We start from the raw sequence: 12,714 nt of genomic DNA on the forward strand, positions 1-12,714 counted from the left end.
AGGCAACAAGATGAATAACAGGCAAATGGTTTGTGTCCAAAAAAATTTTTTTGCAAAAAAAGGGAATTATTAACAGAGCAAAAGGCCAAGGTACAGAATGAGAGAAAATACTTTCAAAGCCTTCTTCAGACAGGGATCTCAGACAACTCAATGATAAGAAAGCAACCCAGTTAAAATATGTGTAAAGGATCTGCACATACATTTCTTAAAATACAAATATATGTTTCAATTTAAATATATTTGTAAATCTCCAAAGTACATTTCAAAAAAGTGCTTAATATCTCTCATTATTAAGAAAATGCATATAAAAACAATAATGTGATATTATCTTATACTATGAGAATGATAATTATCTACAAGATGGAAGGTAAATGTTAGCAAGGACACAGAAGAAAGGGAATCCCACACTATTGATGGGAACACAGTAGTTTTATAACCTTTATGCAAAAGAGTACAGAGATAGCTCAAAAAAATTAAACATCAAACTACCATATGATCCAGCAGTTTCACTGATTGGTGAACATCCAAAGGAAATGAAGTGAGCATGTAGAATAGAAGAATTTCTTCAACATCCATATTCATTGCAGCATTATACATGATAGCAAAGATATGTAATCAACCTCAGTGTCTGCCAATGAGTAAACAGATTTTCTTTGCGTGATAAGAATGTGAAAAACAGAATACAATTCAGCCTTAAGAAGGAAAAAGATCCTATTATTTGTGACAATATAGATGAACCTGTAGAACGTAGTATCAAGTGAAATCATCCTATGTGAGATAGGATCTCTTAAAGAATCTCTTACATAACAGCATTTATCAGATTAGATAACTGAAAATCTAGCAGTAAGATAGGCTTTGAGCTCCATTCAATGAGGGCTCACAGATGATTTGCCTGGGGTTCTCTTACGTGTGCTCTTCCATCTGGATGCATCAGTTCCCCACTTTCTTTTTCACAGCTCCAGATAGTTCCCAGGAGCAACTGGGGCTACCGACTCCTCATCATCACTAGAAGAGAGAAAATAGACTCTTTTTTAGTTTGTGAAAGAAACTATTGGTTTTCTCTTTTTAGGCAATTTGAGAAAAATCATTACATATTGCCAATGGCATGCGGTGGGATGCTCGTTGAAGACTGAATTACTGTATACCTTAGAATCATTATAACAGTGAACAGGATGTTGTGTTAAGTTATAAACTATCATGCTTTTGAGCTATAAACTATCTAGTGTCTAGGTGTATGAGCAAGCATCAGTGAACCCTCAGGGAAGCTGACCCTCAGAAAGATGAAGGGGTAGATTTCTGTCAAAGATAACAGGGTTCTATTACAGACAGAGGGAAAGGAAGCAATGAGGCCATGGAAATAGGAAATATCACTGCACACACATTCAGGCAGAGAGTGGCAAGGATATAAGACTTGATATCACAATCAAATAGAATTAAATGGCAAATAAAACAATTTAAGCCTTTTTTATCTGGTAATCCTCAAACGCCCTATGACTATCAAGAGTCAAGGTATAGGGGCTGGGGATTTAGCTCAGCAGCACAGCGCCTGCCTGGCAAGTGCAAGGTTGTGAGTTTGATTCCTGGTACTGGAAAAAAAAAAAAAAAAAAAAAAGAGCCAAGGTACAGGTATGTCCAGACTGGCAAGGTGTCTGGAGTTCAGCAGTCCCCAAATTAGATGCCAACCATCTTCTTATTGTCAGTTTAATATTGATGCTTGCCATCTCTAAAGTCTCTCTTCTAATTTTCCTTTTTTCTTTGCTTGTTTCTTTTCAGCTGACATTGTCAATGCTCCTATGTAGTTTAAAAAAAAAAAATCTGTAAATAAGCCATGGTTATTTCCAGACTTTCTGAACCAGCTTCAATGATACCTAAAGTTTAGATGACATGATTTCCAAACTTTAAGACAAATGTTCATATTTTATACAAGTCAATGGGAGAAGAATTATCTGCTGATCTAAAAATACTACCTTCTTTAAGTAAGCAAAGAATAGAGAATTATGAGGACATGGGAAAAATTGTGATACTCTGGCTAATGGAATATTTTGCAAACTTTTATATAGATCCCACTTTAACTGGACATGGCTGCTCTTTCAGCAATAGGTTTAAAAACATAATATTCAGTTTACCTAGGATTCCAACAAGATGTCTTTGTGTTCTGAATCTATAAACCAAGTACCTATTAAGTTATTCCTTAACAATCTACAGCCCCTTTTTGCTGCAGACCATTTGCCTAGAAAGAAGTGTTTTTGACTCTTTGAATATGAAAAAAGACCTTTGCAAATGATCATAAGCATTTACTTAGGAATATTTATGTTTTACTTTGGTGAAATTAAAATTAAAAAGTAATATAGACATTCAGAAACCAGTTATATATGTAAAACTTGGAAAGAAAAGATAAATTTGGCCCAGGAGGGGCTGGGGATTTAGCTCAGCGGCAAAGCGCCTGCCTGGCAAGCGCAAGGTCGAGAGTTCAGTTCCCGGTACCGGATTAAAACCAAATTTGGCCCAGGAAAGATATAAGGGACCAGCCTGTGAATCAAGAAGATCTTTGGAGAGAGGATCACAGAAGATAAAAGCAGTAGGAAAAAACTGGATGGAATTTCTCTTACTAACCTCTCATCTTGTCTTCTGATTTTACCCTTTCCCCAAAGAGATGAAAATGGCTAATACTTCTTATGTTGAATCTGATTGAGACAGAGGAGGTTGCTAAAAAAAAGATGGTAAAATCTACCAAAAGACCTTAACTATTTAAAGGCAGGTTGTGAAAATCTGACTCCAATGAAAATCCTGCGTGTGAAACCTGAAAACAATGTGCAGTGTAAGAACTACTGTTGAACTCCTACCATTTTGTATGGTGAAGCTCTGCATCATTTCCAATGTTGTTTAAAGTTGTTTTTATAGTTTTTTACTTGTTACTGTCTTTGATTGTTTGAGCAATCTTACATTCTTATGTCTAATGGACTGAGCAACTTTATTGAAGATAACATTATGTAATTTAGCAACCACTGCAAATTTCTATCATTTTGTCTTTAGGTCATGTTTCATTTCTGTTGTTTTTGTGTTGTTTTGATTTTCTCTTCATTGTTGTTTTGTCAGTTTTTTAAATTTTTATAATAAAAAAAGAAATTATATCCTATTATTTATATTTTAAGAATATAATATTGTGACTGCCTACTCTAAGCCTCCACCAACTGTCTAAATTGATAAACATCTCTTTATAATGTTCAGATGGAAAATCCTTTGGAATTTAACATTCTGATTGGTACACAATATGTTTCTTAAAAAGTTACTATCAGTTGCCATGTTGGTATGATGCCTCTCTTTTCACCAGTAATGTTCACAACTCATGATCTCTTGATTGACAATTAGTGTTCTTTTCAGAGAGTTTGTGATTCTTTATTTTTGTTTTTGTTTTGGTCTGATTAATTTTTTATACCTTGCATCTAGCCAAGTCTTATTTTTAATCTATTGTCCTTAAAATGCAATTTAAGACTTAGCCCACGTACAATTTATTAAGAGATTCAGATTGAGATATGTGTGTATACAAAAAAAGAGATATGCATGTATATTAAATGTGTGTATTATTCAAATTATTTCTTATATAAACTTTGTTTGCACTAAGGGAGATACACATATGTAGATTTTAAGTCATTAGAAACCAAGCGGTATGGTGGCACATGCCTGTAATCCCAGCACTCAGGATGCTGAGCTAGGAAGGATTGCTGTAAGCTCAGGGCAAGCCTGTGTTGTAAAGTGAGTTTATGGCCAGCCTGAACTGCATAGTCAGACCCTGTCTCAAAAAAAAGAGAAAAATATATGAATAAATAAAACCTGAGAGATATTCTAGCAGAAAATTGAAACTGAAGTTCTGGCTACAACAGAAACCTGGGATGTCTTATGTGCTACTCAGAATTAACCATTGGAATGCTCACATGTTTCTGTTTCTTTAAGGCTTTGCATGCACACATTCTTTATTTTCATCACCTGAAAGAGTTTCAAATATTCAGTAACTTTTTGCTGCCAATTTTCCATAGAAGTTCCCACAGATGTTTAGAATTATACAAATTATATATTCCTGTGAGTGAAAATCATGGCCTCAGTAGTAGAGTGGTAGTATGCATAAGGCCCTGGTTTAATCCTCAGCAACACACATACACACACACACATGTGCGTGTGCAGGTACAATCAATTGATCATAATCTAAAGTGAGTTATATTGTTTTATTTAAAGAGAAAAATGCTCAGAAAAGATTTGAAAGAGAATTCTCCCTGTGTTTCATGTTTCTTCAACTTCTTCAAGTAGAGCAACTGTGGGTCCATGTGTTCTAGACCGGTTTTCAAGACTGTTGGATCGAAGATCTTCTGCAAAATGTTGGCATCTTCCTCCAGACCAAGGGCATGCTTGTGTGTGGTCTCACAACATCAAGAGAATAGTTCCACCTAGAGTGAAAACAGACATACTTTCTTCCCAGTTTGATAAAAATAGGCTTAGTTGCTGCCTGTTAAAAGTGAATCAGGTTCACTTAGCTCTCAGAACATGATTCTAGGGGAATCTTTCTTCTCTACAATGAAAACTGCTGCATATGAATGCATCTGCCTCTGTCATCCTCATGGCACCTGAGGGTAAAGGGAAAGGAGGTGAATGAGCTGTTGCTCATGCTACTTAGTGTCCTGTGAATAAAAGAGTTCTTTGTTTTCTACCAATATAATTGAAATTGTGGAAGACTAAGTTCATTTGCAGGTAGAGTAACATCCCAGGGCTTTCTTTGTTCTTGACATGAAATGATGTAATTTTTCTCTTGGAAGACATTCAAAGAAAATAATCTTGACTGAAGGGACTTAAGTCACACTTCATAACTGGTATTACTGTTTCCATTCTACTTTCCTTTCAGAAAAATGCATGTTTCTTGCCCCCTTTAAAAAATCTTCCAGCCATGCGATGCTGGCCTCTTTCTTTGGCACACCTTCCCCCTGCCTCATCTCTTCAGGGTTTAGCAATGTCTAACAATTTATTTCCTTTCCCTATCCCTCATAACATCTATAAGTGCTACTAACCTTATCCTAATACTCCTATCGTTAACTACCATTCCTGCCTCAGGCCAAGGGTAGCCTATCCATTCTTCCCTTAGGGGCAGCTGAGCTTTATAAGAATCTCCCCTCAAAAGATAGCTGAAACTTAGATAAATATTCTGCTAAAACATCTGCAAATAGCAATTACCCTTCAGTAAAATAGGATTGCAAGTTAGGAAATCTTATAAAAAGAAGATAAACTAGAACATTAGTAAACTTTAAGATTAGATTTTGTGTTTTACTAGCCTATTTTCAAGAATATTTCAAGAAAAAATTTAGAAATTGACTGTATTTAAGCTTTTTCTATTTTTCTGAAGCAATCTTCATAACATTTTAAGAAATTTTGATCATTAAAGAGTTAAAATCTTGAGAACTTTTGATTATCAGGTACCACAAAAGAAAGTTTTATGTAAATACACTTTTGGACAATATTTCATGGCTATTTCTTGTACCCTGAATAACTACTTTAAATATAACATATTCGATGTATTAATTATTGTTACTCTCCTACTAGCCTGTTTTGAAACTGTTTTATTATTTTTTGTGTTTTTTTTTTTTGTGGTTCTTTTGTCTTTTTGAGATAGGGTCTCACTAGGCATTTCAGGCTGGACTTGAGCTCACTTTGTAGCACAGACTGGCCTCCAACTTGCAACAATCTTCCTGCCTCAGCCTCCTGAGTCCTGGGACTACAGGCCTACACCACCATGCTCAATGAAACTGTTTTATTGTTATTTTTACTTTTTTCTGTTTAAAATAAAAAAGGTAAAATGAATGAAAATTTCAAAAACTGCATTATCTTGCTCATATCTGAAATATTCTATTTGTAGATTAAAATTCTCACTTCTTCCTGGTAAGATCCTACCAGAGCTGTTAATGTTTAGTGCTATTGACATTAAAAATTTGTTTATGTTAAAGGACAGGGGATAAACCTGGAGTTCATTGAGAGTCTGTAGTTGTTTATGTTAAAGTGATAAGCAGCATGTTGAACTTTCTCCAAAATAGACCACACACTAGGCAATAATAGAAACATTGTAAATTTACATTGTAAATGTAAAATAATTGAACTTATACCATGCATACTGTCAGATCATAGCACAATGAAACAAGAAATCAATGACCAAAGAAAATGTAGAAATTATGCAAATACATGATAATTAAACAATAAACTCTTAAATAAACAATGGGTTAGAGAAGAAATAAAAAATAAGACAGTTTCCAGAACTAAATGAATATGCCACTACAACATATCAGAACTTATGGGACACAATGAAAGCAGTTCACAGAAGGAAGTTTAGGCCATCTTTTCCAGGACCCAGGTGAAGGTACAGAGTGTGATCACTTCCTTTGCCATCTTCACTACCACTGGGACCCAGATGAAGGCATGGAGGGTGGCCCCTTCCACCGCTGCCTCTGCTACCCATGTGAAGAATGTAGAGGGCAGCCCTCCCATCGCCATCACCACCACTGCAACCCAGGTAAATCCCAAACAGCTCCTCCTGTCACTGCTGCCATTATGGAAGTGAACTTCATGGGAAGGCCCTGAGACCAGAGTGAACGCCAACAATGTAGTAGGGTGCTAAGCAGAGTGCACAGGTTGGGCAGATGGGACCAGCAGCATGAAAAGTCCAAAGCAACACTAACAATAAGAACCAACAGGTGGTGAGTTAGGTGAACCAGCATTGCACTTGAGGACAAAGACACACCGAATGAAGCAGGTCAGCAGGACTGTCCCTGTTCTTTTTTTGTTGTTTTGTTTTGAACTTACTTTTATTTTTTTCTTTCTTTTCCTTTCTCTTTTCTTTTTTCCCCCCTCTTTTCTAAAGGACTTGGGAGAACTCCAGCTGCAGAAAATTAATCTCTGCCCCCAAACCCAGAGACAAAGTTCAAACAATCCCTTGATTACACCCTCATTCTTTCTGTTCTGCCCTCTCCTTTAGACTCACAAAATGTGTGTGATCATCTTTTCCTCCAGCCTTGCTCTACTTTCTCTTCAGTTATATTTGTTTTATCCACTATCCTTCTTAAATGTTCCCACAAGAGGGTGAAACCACTCTACCAAGGGATAACACTCTGAATACAAGCTACCAATTTACAACCAGTTCAGAATTGTAAATCTTGCTCCTATGGTTTAAGGTACAAAATTAATAACTACCACAGTTTGTTAGTTCCTAAACTTTCCTTGTTGCTATTGTGATTGCTAATTATATTACTTTACCTAGGATGTCATATCTGTTACAATTACTTGTTCTCCCTTCTGTAACAATATTGGGAAGGTCTGGGGTATTAACCTTACCAAAGCCCAGCACCAAAGACCTGGGAACTGAACGAAATAGCTACAAACATCTCACACTTAATTAACTAGGAAGATAGGATCTTGGAATAGACACAAGCTAAGAACCTCCCAAAGAGATGACATCCCTGAGGAATAGACTTTTCCTGCAGCAGACTGGATACTAGTGATATGGTTACCTACTGCAAAAAATTACAGGGATAAACACGGAAAAAATAAAATTTTCTAATGGAAAATGAGAGGATGCAGAAGCAAGATATAATCTCAGACTTCCAGCCCAGACAGCACAAGTCCAAGAGACAATGAGATAGAGGAAAATGGAAGACACATACCTGGAATTTCTGAAATGATAGCAACCTAAGTACAGAAACAAATCTATGAGGCTACAGAGGAAATCAATAACAAATAATCTCACAGAAATAAAACAAATGTCAACATTTATAAAGGAATTGCTCAGCAAATCTAGAAGGCAGATAGATAAAAAAAAGATGATGATAGGAATAGGATAAAAACTGTGAATGATCAATATAGGAAAGAAATAGAATGCGTGAAACAGATTCAAATAAATATTCAGGAAACAGAAAAATCCAACACCACTTGAATGAAACTGAAGACAGACTATCAGACCTTGAAGACTGGATAGTGGCTAGAAATCACAAAAGGAAAGATATCTTAAAAATAACAGGAAATCAAGAAATAGCAATTCAAGAGTTGCAAGATGATTCAAAGATAAGTAATGTAAGTCTGATGGGATTATGGTTTGTCTCCTGATGCCCCCCAAAGCCTCGTGCAATCATGGGGTGGGATTTTAGTGCTTTTGATTGATCCATGGTCCAATGCTCTGATTATGGATGTGAGTGTTACACCTGCTCTGGAGTGGGTAGATTGCATACAATATAAGGGAGGGAAAGAAGATTGCTCTCTGCTACTGCTCCTCCCTTTTGCTCTTACTACTTTTGCTGTCTTCCACTGCCATGGCCTATTACCCTCTGCCTTGTCACCCTGCCTTAGAGCCAGCCAAATATGGACTGAAGCCTACACAAACTGTAAGCTAAATAAACATTTTCTTCCTTAATTCTGGGCATCAGGTATTTTGTCTCAGCAATGAAAGAAAAGTAACCAGACAGGTGGTATCAATGAAAAAAATAACAGTCAATACAAATGACATAAAAAGAGTATTTTCAGAAATAATAGACAATTTCCCAAGCATGAGAACAGAATGTGACATACAGTAAATGAGGCATATAAAACTCCAATTAATCATCCCCAAAGTAAATCTACACCAAGACATCTAATAATCAATTTACCAGAAACTCAGCACATGAACAGATTTTAAAATCTGTTAGAGGAAAGAAACAGATCACATATAAAGGAAAGCCCATTAGAATCATGCTGACTGGGCCTGGGGATTTAGTTCAGCGGCAAAAGCGCCTGCCTGGCAAGCGCAAGGTCGTGAGTTCAGTTCCCGGTACCGGAGAAAAACCAAAACCAAAAAAAATAAAAAATAAAAAAAAAATAAAGAATCATGTTGACTTCTCAACACAAGCCTTCAAATCAAGAAGAGCTTGGAGTGAAGTATTTGAAGTACTGAAAGGAAACAACTTCCACCAAGACTGACATATCCTGCAAAAATTATCACTCAAAATTAATGGAGAAATATGATACTTCCATGACAACGAACAACTGAAGAAATTCATGACCAACAAGCCAACCCTACGAGGAGTACTGAAAGATATTCTAGACAGAGAGAAAAATGACCACAATTGCAAGAACAACAATAGAAAAATACCACCAGGCAGGACAAAGTGAAAACAACAGGGAACCAACAGCAGGAAAGTAACATGACAAATATAAGCCAATACATGTCAGTTATAACCATCAATGTAAATGGCCTCAATTCAGCAATCAAAAGAAATAGCCTGGCACAGGGATCAAAAAACAAAATCCAACAATGTGCTATATACAAGAAACACATATAACTGAAAATGAAATTCTAGACTGAGAGTCAATGGATGGAAAACAATACTCCATGCGACAGGAACCCAGAAAAAAGCAAGCAGGGGTATCTTTTCTCTTTTCATATAATATGAACTTCAGACCAAGAATGATGAAAAGAGGTAAAGATGGTCACTACATACTGGGGGAAAATTTCAAGAGAAAGAGATAAAAATCATAAATATGTGTGCTCCAAATACAGGAGCACCCAATTATATGACAAATACTAATAGACACACAAAATCAAGTAAGCAATAACACAATAATAATAGGAGCTCTTCATACCTGATTATCACAAAAAAATCGATCAACTAGACAAAAGCTATGGAAAGAAATAATAGAACTGAACCAAACCTGTGAAAATATGGATTTACTAGATGTGTACAGGGTTCCACTAGTATCAGAATAAATATCCTCAGCTGCACACAGGACTTCCTCTAAATTAGACCACATAATACCAATATAACATGCTTAAATAAGTGTAAAGGAATTGAAATTATTGCATGCATGTTATCTGACCATAGTATAATGAAAATCGTTCTTAATGACAAAAGAAACCACAAAAACTCCATAAAAGTGCTGAAAATAAATAACACTACCCTGAACAATCAATGGGTCATGGATAAAATTAAAGAAGAAATTAAACAATATCTACAATCAAATGAAAATGCAAATAAAACTTCATGGAACCAGTGGGACATAATGAAATCAGTCTTCAGAGGGAAATTTATAGCAATGAATTATCATATTAGAAAAACAACACAAGCACAAACAATCTTATGCTGCACCTCAAGCTCCTAGAAAAAGAAGAGGAAGTCAAGCTGAAAGCCCAAAGAAGGAAGGAAATTATAAAGATCAGAGTGGAAAGTAATGCAATTGGATTAGATGGTCTTTATCTCAATTTGATAAAAAACATCTATGACAAACCAATAGCCAACATCATACTAAATGGACAAAACCTAAAAGCTTTCACTCTAAAATAAAGAACAATACAAAGAATTAATGAGGAGTTGGTTCTTTGAAAGAATAAATAAAATTGATAAGCCCTTAGCCAACTTTATTAAAGGAAAGAAAAAACTCAAATTAATGCAATGAGGAATGAAAAGGCTGAAATCACTACAGATCTTGTGGAATTTCAGAAGATCATCAAATGTATGAATTACCAAAGCTGAAGCAAGGCTATATAAAATTCTGAATGACTCAGTATTAGTTTAAAAAATTGAAAATATAGTTAAAAACTTACCAGCAAAGAAAAGCTCAGGTCCTGATGGTTTCAAGGCTAAATTCCACAAGAAACTTGGAGAAAAGGAAATAGTACTCCCTAACTCATTCCTGGAGGCAAGTATTAACCTGATAACAAAACGAGAGAAAGACCCATCCAAGAAAACATAACTACAGGCCAGTCTCTCTAATAAACATGGTTGCAAAAAATCCTCAATAAAATAGTAGGAAACAGAATTCAGCAAATCATCAAGAAGATTATGCACCACGACCAAGTGGGATTCATCCCAGTAATGCAGGGTTTGTTCAACGTATGCAAATCAATCAATATAATACATAACATCAACAGAACCAAAGACAAAAATCACATGATCATCTCATTAGATACAGAAAAATATTTTGATAAAGTCCGACACTCATTCATGGCAAAAACCCCATAGAAAATCAGAATAGATGGTCTTTACCTTACTCTGATAAAAGTAATCTGTGACAAACCAACAGCCAACATCATACTAAGTGGACAAAAACTGAAAATGTTCACTCTAAAATCAGGAACAAGACAAAGATGCCCACTATCACCACATCTTTTCAATATAATTCTGGAGGGGCTGGGTATATAGCTCAGTGGTATAAGAGCTTACCTGGCAAGTGCGAAGTCCTGAGTTTAATTCTTGGTTCAAACACACACACACACACACACACACACACACACACACACACACACAAAATAAATAAATAAATAAATAAACAACACCAAAAAACCCTAGGTGAATACAGTTCTGGAAACATTAGCCAGAGCAATTAGACAAGAGAAAGAATTAAAAGGAATAACAACAGAAAAGGAAGTAGTTGAACTATTATTATTCACAGATGACAAGACACTTTACATAGAAGACTGTACAAACTCTATTAAAAACTGCTAGATTTAATATCATAGCTGGATAAATTCAATAGCACAGTTGTATGCAAAGTCAACACTCAAAAATCTATAGCCTTCTTTACACAAACTACAAACTCACTAAGAGAGAAACTAGGAAAACAGCATTTACAATAACATCAAAAAAAAGAAATGCTTAGGAATCAGTCTAACAAAAGAAGTAAAACATCTATACACTGAAAATTACAGTACTCTGAAAAAAGAGAACAAAGAGAATATCAGAAAATGGAGATATCCTTTGCTCATGGATACAAAGAACCAACTTTGTGAAAATGGCCATGCTCCCAATACTGTTGTTATACAGATTTAACTCAGCCCCAATTAAAATATCAATCAATGTCATGGATTTTTTCTTCTCTTTATAATTTTCTTTCTTATCTTTGGAGTTAGAGTTTCCTTCTTCTAAGAGCTTGGGGTGCATCACTGTGTTATTTCTTTGGGTTTGCTCTGTTTTTAGGTTGTGGCCATTCACAACTATAACATCTTTCTTTTATAATTTTTTATTTTATTTTGAAGGGAGGAAAACAATAAAAACTGATACAGAATTTCAAAACAAGATAGGAAATTAACAATGGGTAATATATTGCATATTGCTATCTTTAAATAAGTCACTCAAATTACAAGATATAGGTATGCAAAACTGATCAAATAATATAAGCACAAACCATTCTTTTCAATGTAATTCCTGGAAATTATCATTACCCTGATTCAAAAACCAGGAAAATATCCAATCAAAGGTAGAAACCATAAGCTAATTTCTTTAATGAACATAGTTGTAAAAATTCTCAAAACGCTACTGGCAAACAGAGTGCAATGAATCATCAAAATGATCATACATCATGACTAAGTAAGCTTCAAATACAGGATGCAAGGATGGTTCAACATACACAAATCAACAAATGTAATGTCAGATAAACAAAAAAAACAATGAAAACAACCTAATCATCTCTGTAGACACAGAAGAAGCCTTTGACAAAATCAAATATCATTTCATGATAAATGCACTGCAGAAAATAGGTTTAAAAGTTCTTTATCTCAATCTCATAAAAGCCATTTATGGCAAATTTACTACCAGCATCTTATTAGATGGGGAAAACCTGAAAATTTTCCCTCTAAAATCAGGAGCTAGACAAAGATATTCACTATCACCACTCCTGCTCAACATAGTACTTGAAACATTATCAAGAGCAATTAGGAAAGAA

Source organism: Chinchilla lanigera, unplaced genomic scaffold (genome assembly GCF_000276665.1).
Source record: "Chinchilla lanigera isolate Chin_1 unplaced genomic scaffold, ChiLan1.0 scaffold00023, whole genome shotgun sequence".
Taxonomy (NCBI): domain Eukaryota; kingdom Metazoa; phylum Chordata; class Mammalia; order Rodentia; family Chinchillidae; genus Chinchilla; species Chinchilla lanigera.